Source organism: Anneissia japonica, unplaced genomic scaffold (assembly GCF_011630105.1).
Source record: "Anneissia japonica isolate Jap-2015-1 unplaced genomic scaffold, ASM1163010v1 scaffold251325_len469956_cov165, whole genome shotgun sequence".
NCBI lineage: Eukaryota > Metazoa > Echinodermata > Crinoidea > Comatulida > Comatulidae > Anneissia > Anneissia japonica.
This window is the reverse complement of record NW_022730291.1, coordinates 135,414-145,349: the sequence shown is the minus strand read 5'-3', so window position 1 is coordinate 145,349 and position 9,936 is coordinate 135,414. Positions and strand designations below refer to the sequence as shown.

At 37.3% G+C, this 9,936-nt stretch overlaps 5 non-coding genes across 5 annotated transcripts; 1 reads left to right on the top strand and 4 right to left on the bottom strand.

Annotated features, from left to right (window-relative positions):
• Window positions 1-337: 337 nt before the first annotated feature.
• Trnay-gua lies at window positions 338-425 on the bottom strand. Its single transcript is given in 2 exon segments — window positions 338-373; window positions 389-425. It is a non-coding gene; the product is annotated as a tRNA-Tyr (tRNA).
• Window positions 426-778: 353 nt separating this feature from the next.
• On the bottom strand, window positions 779-850 carry Trnae-uuc. The gene has a single exon. It is a non-coding gene; the product is annotated as a tRNA-Glu (tRNA).
• A 1,611-nt stretch (window positions 851-2,461) lies between these two features.
• Window positions 2,462-2,549, bottom strand: Trnay-gua. Its single transcript is given in 2 exon segments — window positions 2,462-2,497; window positions 2,513-2,549. It is a non-coding gene; the product is annotated as a tRNA-Tyr (tRNA).
• Window positions 2,550-5,080: 2,531 nt separating this feature from the next.
• On the top strand, window positions 5,081-5,162 carry Trnas-aga. Its single transcript has one exon. It is a non-coding gene; the product is annotated as a tRNA-Ser (tRNA).
• A 2,617-nt stretch (window positions 5,163-7,779) lies between these two features.
• On the bottom strand, window positions 7,780-7,851 carry Trnae-cuc. The gene has a single exon. It is a non-coding gene; the product is annotated as a tRNA-Glu (tRNA).
• Window positions 7,852-9,936: the final 2,085 nt, after the last annotated feature.

Genomic DNA, 9,936 nt, shown 5'->3' with positions numbered 1-9,936 from the left:
GCCTTAGACCGCTCGGCCACGCTACCTGTATAGACCGTTAAACAACCGTAAAATACCAATTAGCGTCGAAAGGTTTAATAGTAGCAACCCATATGAGTATTAGTATGACCCTAATAATAAGCATCAACAAACGTCAACAACAGTCTGTTGACGCTTGTTGACGGTGTTGATAGTTGCTGACAGTTGTTGACGGTTTTGATGTTTGCTGAGTGTTGTTGGTTGCTAATTAGTGTGACTAAAAAAACCAATATATTTTAACTGGGAATTATTTACATAATGGCTTTAAAAAAATTAAAAATTCAAATGAGAATGAGCTTGGTGCTCCAAAAAAAAAAAATCCCTCGAGCCGGATTTGAACCAGCGACCTAAGGATTTCAATGAAAGAACTCTACAGTCCTCCGCTCTACCAACTGAGCTATCGAGGGAAGTATACAAGCGTACTAGTTTAAGGAATAATGTTACTTACCAAATGAAAAGTGTAAGTGTAATTCATTATCACTTATCAGCAGGTTTTGCAAGGTTTGTTAGAATTAAGGTTAACGTTAAAGGTGTTCACGGTTAAAGCTTTATTTTCCAAATAAAAATAAAGGGAAAAAAACTTCTTCGAGCCGGATTTGATCCATCAACCTAAGGGTTTCAAGAAAAGAACTCTACAGTCCTCCGCTCTACAAACTGAGCTATCGAGGGATACATGCAAGCCCACTAGTTTAATCAATAATGTTACACAAAATAACGCCCATCTTACCTATACTAGTGCACAGTTCAAAAACAAAAGTGTTTCCCATACCGGGAATCGAACCCGGGCCGCGGCGGTGAAAACGCCGAATCCTAACCACTAGACCATATGGGATTGCTGTTGAAGACAATGACCATTTTTCGCATTTTTTAAAAATCAAAAATGCATCCCCACCCACCTAACACATCATGCAGTAAAGTAGACTTCTATTAATTTGTCGCATTTTTTCTATCACAAAATGACTCCTACATAATCTCACTCTCAACGTGCCTTCATCTTTCGAATAATAGTTCTGCCATTCCCCAACACACTTAAACCCCAGTACACTCCTCTGTTTATGGTAGTGGGAAGGAGTGTAGAGTTTATTCAAATCCGGCTCGAGGAATGTGATTGTTGTTATTGACTTTAAAGATAACTTTTAGTCAAAAGTATTCATCATGTTGCCAATTCAAGTGCACTGTTCAAACAAAATATGCTTCCCATACCGAAAATCGAACCAGCATTGCCGCAGCGGTGAAAACGCCGAATTCTAGCCACATATAGGTTTGCCGGTGAAAATTTGACAGATTGTTTTTTATCAATAAATGCTGCCCCGCCCACCTAAATCACGAATTAATCATAGGCATATATTTATCATATTTTTTTTAAACATATTTTTGTCGTAATTTTTAAAAATTCAAAATTAGACGCCCCACTCCCAGTTAATCTAAATTTCACCACACCTTCATCTTTCGAAAAATAGTTCTCAGACGCCCCAAATCCCCCTCTCTACGAGGGGAATCGAACCCGGGCCGCGGCGGTGAAAACGCCGAATCCTAACCACTAGACCATATGGGATATGAACGGTTTCGTCGTGTCTACGATATCGAAGGAGATAGGCCTACTTTTGATTTTCCGAGTTGTTCTGGTCATTATTTGTTATGATCAAAGAAACATACAAAAATAAAATGCAATGTTAAGAAAATAAACACAAAACACCTAGTCCACCGAAAGCGTCCCATATGGTCTAGAGGCTAGGATTCGGCGCTCTCACCGCCGCGGCTCTGGTTCGGTTTCCGGCGTGGGGAAGTTTTTTTTTTGTGGAAATATTTTGATCACAAAATGCAGCCTCACCAACCTACCATATCAAAGTCCCACTCATTATAATTCTCAACATGCCTTCATCTTTCGAATAATAGTTCTGCCACTCCCCAACACACTTAAACCCCAGTACACTCCTCTGTTTATGGTAGTGGGAAGGAGTGTAGAGTTTATTCAAATCCGGCTCGAGGAATGTGATTGTTGTTATTGACTTTAAAGATAACTTTTAGTCAAAAGTATTCATCATGTTGCCAATACAAGTGCACTGTTCAAACAAAATATGCTTCCAGATGTGTATAAGAGACAGGCGCTTTAGACCGCTCGGCCACGCTACCTGTATAGACCGTTAAACAACCGTAAAATACCAATTAGCGTCGAAAGGTTTAATAGTAGCAACCCATATGAGTATTAGTATGACCCTAATAATAAGCATCAACAAACGTCAACAACAGTCTGTTGACGCTTGTTGACGGTGTTGATGGTTGCTGACAGTTGTTGACGGTTTTGATGTTTGCTGAGTGTTGTTGGTTGCTAATTAGTATGACTAAAAAAACCAATATATTTTAACTGGGAATTATTTACATAATGGCTTTAAAAAAATTAAAAATTCAAATGAGAATGAGCTTGGTGCTCCAAAAAAAAAAATCCCTCGAGCCGGATTTGAACCAGCGACCTAAGGATTTCAATGAAAGAACTCTACAGTCCTCCGCTCTACCAACTGAGCTATCGAGGGAAGTATACAAGCGTACTAGTTTAAGGAATAATGTTACTTACCAAATGAAAAGTGTAAGTGTAATTCATTATCACTCATCAGCAGGTTTTGCAAGGTTTGTTAGAATTAAGGTTAACGTTAAAGGTGTTCACGGTTAAAGCTTTATTTTCCAAATAAAAATAAAGGGAAAAAAACTCCCTCGAGCCGGATTTGATCCATCAACCTAAGGATTTCAACAAAAGAACTCTACAATCCTCGGCTCTACAAACTGAGCTATCGAGGGATACATGCAAGCCCACTAGTTTAATCAATAATGTTACACAAAATAACGCCCATCTTACCTATACTAGTGCACAGTTCAAAAACAAAAGTGTTTCCCATACAGGGAATCGAACCCGGGCCGCGGCGGTGAAAACGCCGAATCCACTAGACAATATGGGATTGCCGTTGAAGACAATGACCATTTTTCGCATTTTTAAAAAAATCAAAAATTAGTAATTAGTATGACTGAAACCAATATATTTTAACTCGGAATTATTTACATAATGGCTTTAAAAATAATAATTCAAATGAGAATGAGCTTGGTGCTCCAAAAAAAAAAAAAAGATCCCTCGAGTTGGATTTGAACCAGCGACCAAAGGATTTCAATAAAAAAAAACTCCGCTTTACCAACTAAGCTATCGAGGGATACATGCAAACCTGCTTGTTTAATCAATAATGTTACTTTATCATAATCATAATTAAAAAACATCAGCCTATCAGGAGACAAAAATATTTATCGCGAAAATAAGTGGCAGCGGTAGTATTCGAACCCACTCCATCGACATACCTGGTGCCTAAAACCCGCGTCTTAGACCGCTCGGCCACGCTACCCACATACAAATCTATAATTAGTAATAAACATGACTCCGGTGAGATTGGGCATACTAAAATTAGATTTCCACACAGAGAATCGAACCCAGGCCATGGAGGTGGGAGCGCCGGATTAGCCACATAATATGGGATTGTCGTTAAAATTCGTGAAAATGTCATAGTTCATGAAACATATATATTAAACTTTTCGTAAGTTATTTGTATTAAAATGTAGCCCCATCCTCGTCATCAACCCAAATCTACTTTTTCTCACTCTCACCACACCCAAATATTATTATTATTTTTTTCTTCACCCATCCTATTCTAAATAATTGTTTTTATTAAAATGTTAGTTTCAGGATCTGTAGTGGGTTGAATGGGAGTCTATGACATCCGGCTATTCGGACGTTAAGTACGTTCGTATTACTGTACACTCGGCCACGCTACCCACATGCAAGTGTATATTCTGTAATAAACATGACTCCGGTAAGATTGGGCATACAGAAATTAGATTTCCACACCAGGAATAATCGAACCTAGGCGGTGGAGATGGGAGTGCAGAATCTTAGCCACATATGGGATTGTCGGTGAAATTCGTGATAATTTCTTAGTTCATGAAACTTATATATTTGTCGTAATTTATCCTATCACAAAATGCAACCTCACTCACTTACAAAGTCCAACTCCGACTTCTCACACTCTACGCACCTTCATCTTTCGAATCTTCACGCCCTAACCCAAGAAGAACTGAATGTTAGTTCCAGAACCTCTAGCTTGGTCGGATAATGTGGAGGACCCAGTTCATTCTTTGAAATCCTTAGGTCGCTTGTTGAAATCCGGCTCGAGGGATGTTATTGTTTTTATTGACAAACATAAGTTTTAGTCAAAAGTAATCACTATTTTGCCAATATTGAACTGTTCAAAAGCGAATGTGCTTCCTACACCGGGAATCAAAACAGGGGTGCTGCAGTGAAATCGCCGAATTCTGGCCACTAGACTATATGGGATTGCTGGTGAAAGTTGTGAGAATTTGTCGCATTTTTTCTATTAAAAAATGCAGCCCCACCCACTTAACACATCATATTTGTCGTAATGTTTTCGATCAAAATTACAGCCCCATCAGACACGTCCAATAACCATTCAATCTCACTCTCAAAGCAATTATCTTTCAAAAAATATTTCTTCCACGCACCCAACGGTCTTAAATGCTAGTGCCAGAATCTCTAGCTGTTATACTTTTGGTTATTTTGTACTGTCTAAGAAAGTAACACCGGGAATAATCACCGCGGCGGTGAGAGCGCCGAATCGTAGCCACTATATAGAATGGGATTTTCGGTGGAGTTCGTCATAATTGCTCATCCATGAAATACATATTTGTCGATTTGTTTTTCTATCACAAAGTGCATCCTCACCCACTTACCACATCCAACTCCTACTCACTCTCAACGCACCTTCATTTTTAGTACTATACTATACTACTACTACTATACTACTATACTATACTATACTATACTATACTATACTATACTATATACTATATACACTATACTATATACTATATACTACTGTACTATAGTTCTTCCGCTCCCTAACCCACTGTAAGAGAGATGTGTTGAATCAGACTGCTAGCATTTGGTATTTGGCTAATCGGACATTAAGTACCTTACCAATTTGCACTGTAAAAAAATAAAGAAAAACGAGTAGTCGTGGCCGAGCGGTTAAGGCGATAGACTAGAAATCTATTGGGGTCTCCCCGCGCAGGTTCGAATCCTGCCGACTACGAACTTTTTTATTTAATATTTTTGTCTTTTTTTTTTCTTTTTGGACTTTGTCTATATCTTTAAAATATTCTATGAAACGAGCATTATTTTCGTAGAATCGCATTTACTGTAAATTTTCTCTGATCCACATTGATAATTATCCTCAATATAGACATATCGTGTGTGGGGCGGCATCCTTTAAAATAGGCCTATAGGCCTTCAGTTTTGTACAAGTAGAGTATTTCGATGGGGAGGTGCGTTTTGCGAGTGAAGTGGACTTTATGATGGGCGACGAGTAGGTCTACCGCCTAGGGCTCCCGGAAGCTCCGACGAATTAGCATTTTGGTGCTTTATAATGGATTTCGGAAACCCATAATTCGTAATATTCTATTTTAATTTTCATTAATTTGGGCATTGTTTATTGACCAAAGCAGTGGCGGATCCAAGAATTCAAAATAGAGGTGGCGGGGGGGGGGGGGGGGCAGGGGGGGACTTTACAAACAGATGATCTATACCACCTCAGCCCCACCATGGTTGGGGATGAGAAAAGAAAATTTATGATTATGGCACCAGTTCTTGGTGGCCTAAAATGCCCTCTCAGACCTAAATGTAATTATATTTTTCCCCCATTTCTTTTATAGTGTTAGGGGTGGTGCGCGCCTGAGCTATTGAGGGAAGTAGGCCTATACAAACGCACTAGTTTAAGGAATAATGTTACTTACCAAATGAAAAGTATAGGCCTAGGTGTAATTCATTATCACATAACAGCAGGTTTTGCCAGGTTGTTAATTAAGAATTAAGGTTAACGTCAAAGGTGTTTACGGTTAAAGCTTTATTCTCCAGATAAAATGAAAGGGAAAAAAACCTTCCTCGAGCCGGAATTGAACCAGCGATCTAAGAATTTCAATGAAGGAACTCTACAGTCCTCCTCGCTACCAACTGAGCTATTGAGGGATACATGCAAACCTGCTAGTTTAATCAATAATGTAAGAGCGGAGGAGTGTATAGTTAATTCAAATACGGCTCGAGGAATGTTGTTGCTTTCATTGACTTAAAGATAAGTTTTAGTCAAAAGTAATCATTATCTTGCCAATACAAGTGCACTGTTATTCTCACACCGGGAATCGAATCTAGCCACTAGACCATATGGGATTTTCAGTATTATTTTCATATTATTAGGTTCAATTAGAATTTCATCCCATGTTCTGTCTTGGGCCCATCTGCCAAAATGAATTAATTTACATTCAGGAATTGGTCTAACAGTTCTGACTTCGATATAGTTATTACTTTTGAAACACTTAGGGGTTAGTGAAATCACGTTGTGATCACTGCGCCCAATTGGTGCAGTGATTAAGGGATTTTGGTAAAAGCCATGCAAGTTGGTGATGACAACATCTAAAATGTTGCATCCTCTTGTGGGTGCTTTCACAATTTGCTTTAATCTGTTAACAGAACATAAGCTTTTAACAGACAGTTTATTAAGGTCTCCACATATCAGTATGCCAGCCTGTGGATTTGAGGTACGGATATAATCAATACCAACATAGAGGTGATTGAACATAGTGTTACCGTGCAAGTTTTCATATCCAGATAGGAGATAAACGTTAGCAAGAACAAGATATGGCGATTCTCTTGGGAAACGTGGAAGCTTGACAACGAACCATTGCGCTTCAATATCGTCAGGGACATGTATTCCGTTAATACTTTCTACTTGCAAATTGTCTTTTAAATATGTAAGAATCCCTCCTCCTGGTCTATTCATTCTTGGTTTGCTGTATGAATTGTAACCTTGCAAGCAATAACGTTCAGCAGGTGTGTCTGTTGTGATCCAAGATTCAGTGATACATCAAATGTCAGGCTTAGAGTCATTAATAATTATCTCAAATTCGTCTTGCTTATTAAGAATAGAGCATGTATTAGTGATGATAAGCTTAGGCAGGTAAGGTTTATGTTTCCTAGGAAAAGTTTTGTCATCACTCCCCGTAGCACTACCACTAGCCCTAGCAGTAGTATTGTCCGTTACTTTTTCAATTTGCGGTTTGGCAGTAGTATTGATAACAGTTAAATTAGAGTAATTGGAAGTATTAATTTTATAACAACGATGACGCTCATAATTGTGCTGACGCGGTAGAGAAGATCTGGGTACCATGCACACAACAGTTGATATCTTCTTTATTACTTTCCGTCCACCACGCCTTCCTCTGTAATGCCATGATGATTGTCTAGGCCTAGGTCTAGACCAGAAAATACCAGTGGCGTGTATGCGGGTTAGTACAACAAATGACTTCCCATTGTACATTGTTGCACTCAGTGGATTGGTCGCAAAGCAAAGCCTAGGGAGGCACGCAAAAAGAAACAGCAAAAACTTCACAAATACTAAAAGTCCAACAAACTTTAAAAGATTCAACAACTCACAACCATTAAACAGTCACATATTTATCGTATTTTTTTTAAACATATTTTTGTCGTAATTTTTTAAAAATCAAAATTAGACGCCCCACTCCCACTTAATCTAAATTTCACCACACCTTCATCTTTCGAAAAATAGTTCTCAGACGCCCCCAACCCCCTCTCCTACGAGAGATCTGTTGAATGTTGATGCCAAAATCAGTTTGGCAGTGTAAAAAAAATAACGTTTGTTCCCACACCGGGAATCGAACCCGGGCCGCGGCGGTGAGAGCGCCGAATCCTAGCCACTAGACCATATGGGATTGTCGGTGAAGTTCGTGATAATTGCATTATTCATGGAACATATATTTGTCGTGATTTTTTTTTTTATCACAAAATACATCCTCACCACTACTTACCGCATCCAACTCTCACTGAATCTCCACTCTCAATGGACCTTTATTTTATAGTCTTCCACGCCCCAACCTGAAAGGTCCACTGATTAATCTCAGATAAGATAGTATAATACATGACAATGACAATGACAATGACAAACATATTTATTTCCTTTGAGCATAACAATTTACGAAAAATATAAATGTACAACATTTTTAAAGATCAAAGAAAATGGGAAATTCCTGAAGCATAGCTTGTGAATGGAAATCCTAAATTACATAATTGAATATTTCTTTTACATATAAGGTTCAAAAATAATTCAAAGGCCTATTTTACTTAAATAAAAGAAGTTTAAAACTTAGAACAATTCTATTTCTTTTCTGTAAATTATATTTTGTATTCATTAATAACAACATCTTAATTACTTTTAGTTTCTTTATATTTATTCGGATGATTAAGCAATAAATTAAGTACAGTGTCTACAATCTAAAATAATATAAGAGAAAATTTGTAAAAAAATAAGTTAATCTGAATTCCTATAAACTATAATGTCTTCTTTCTAATAACAACAACTAAGTTTTAATAATAAAATAAACTGCTAAATCGTTATACATATATATATACCTATATAGATATACCTATATACTCATACATATATATACAAACATTTACATACCATATACCCATACGCACACACATACGTACATACATACATACATAGGGCCTACATATATACACCCACACACACATACGTAAATTTATAGTTGTTAAAGTGAAACTGACATTTTTTGGGCAATACGGTATATAAAAATACACAGAATAAAATTCTAAATTATAGCAAAACACAGATTTCCGCTATAAATCTAAATTATATTTACCTAATAGATTCTTTTTGTATATTTTTTTTAATAAAATAGTATTCCTACAATCTTTTATACTGCTAGGTAGACTATTCCATAGATTACTCCCTTTATTTGTCAAGCACATTGATTTTAGTGTAGTTCTCCTATAATTAATACAAAAATTGAAATGTTCCCGCTGTCGGGTAGCATAATTATGCATTTCCGTGAGTGGCCTAAAGTACTCCTGGATAATTGGTGGAAGCAATTTCTTATGTGCCTTATACATAATAACAGCAGTGTTCAATTCAATAAGATCGAAAATATTTAAAGTTTCAAACGAGTAAAAAATAGGTTTGGTGTGGCATAAGAAATCTGCCTTTGCAACTGTTCTGAGGACTTTTTTTTGCAAGAGAAATAAAAATTCAAAATAGTTTAATGGATATGCCACCTAGGATAGTTAGCTGATTAGTATATCCTTGGCGCGTGCCCAAAGAAATGAAATGAAATGGCATAAAAAAAGAGGAGATCTGAAAAGGAAAATCCTCTTGATTGATTTTAAAAGTACTGTACATGCAAAAAGATAAAATTAGAGTGAATGTTGTAAGATTATCTCATTTGATTGTCATGGTTTGAATACGTCACAAGCTAATCAGTAGAAAATAAACCATTATTTTTATCAATGTTAGTTGGCACGAAATATATAAGCGAGCAAGATTATGTTACCAGGATAAACTGAAAAAAAAAACCTTTTTATGATAAGTATTTCAGTGGCAAATTCAAGGAAGATCAGCCGGCCCACCCTCCCAAAATTTAAAAGAGGAGAAAAAAGAAAATTTATATACAAATTTAAGTCTGAGAGTGCCATTTCCGGCCAACTAGAGGTGCCATAATCATAAATTGATGGGGCTCAGGTAGTCTACACTTCATCTGTAAAAGTCCCTCCTTGGGTCCCCTCTATTCCAAATTCCCGAATCTGCCAATGTATTGTGAAAAAATAGTGTGGAAATAAATGTTAATTGCATTCCTTAAAATTAATTAGATACTATATACTATAGACGCCACAGCTTCCGGGGCATTCGCCCCCAGGACACCCACTTACTGGGTGCCCTAGGAGGCCCCAGTCAAGGCTTAGGCCTACGGCACAAGACTTCCATATTTTGCGATTTGTCC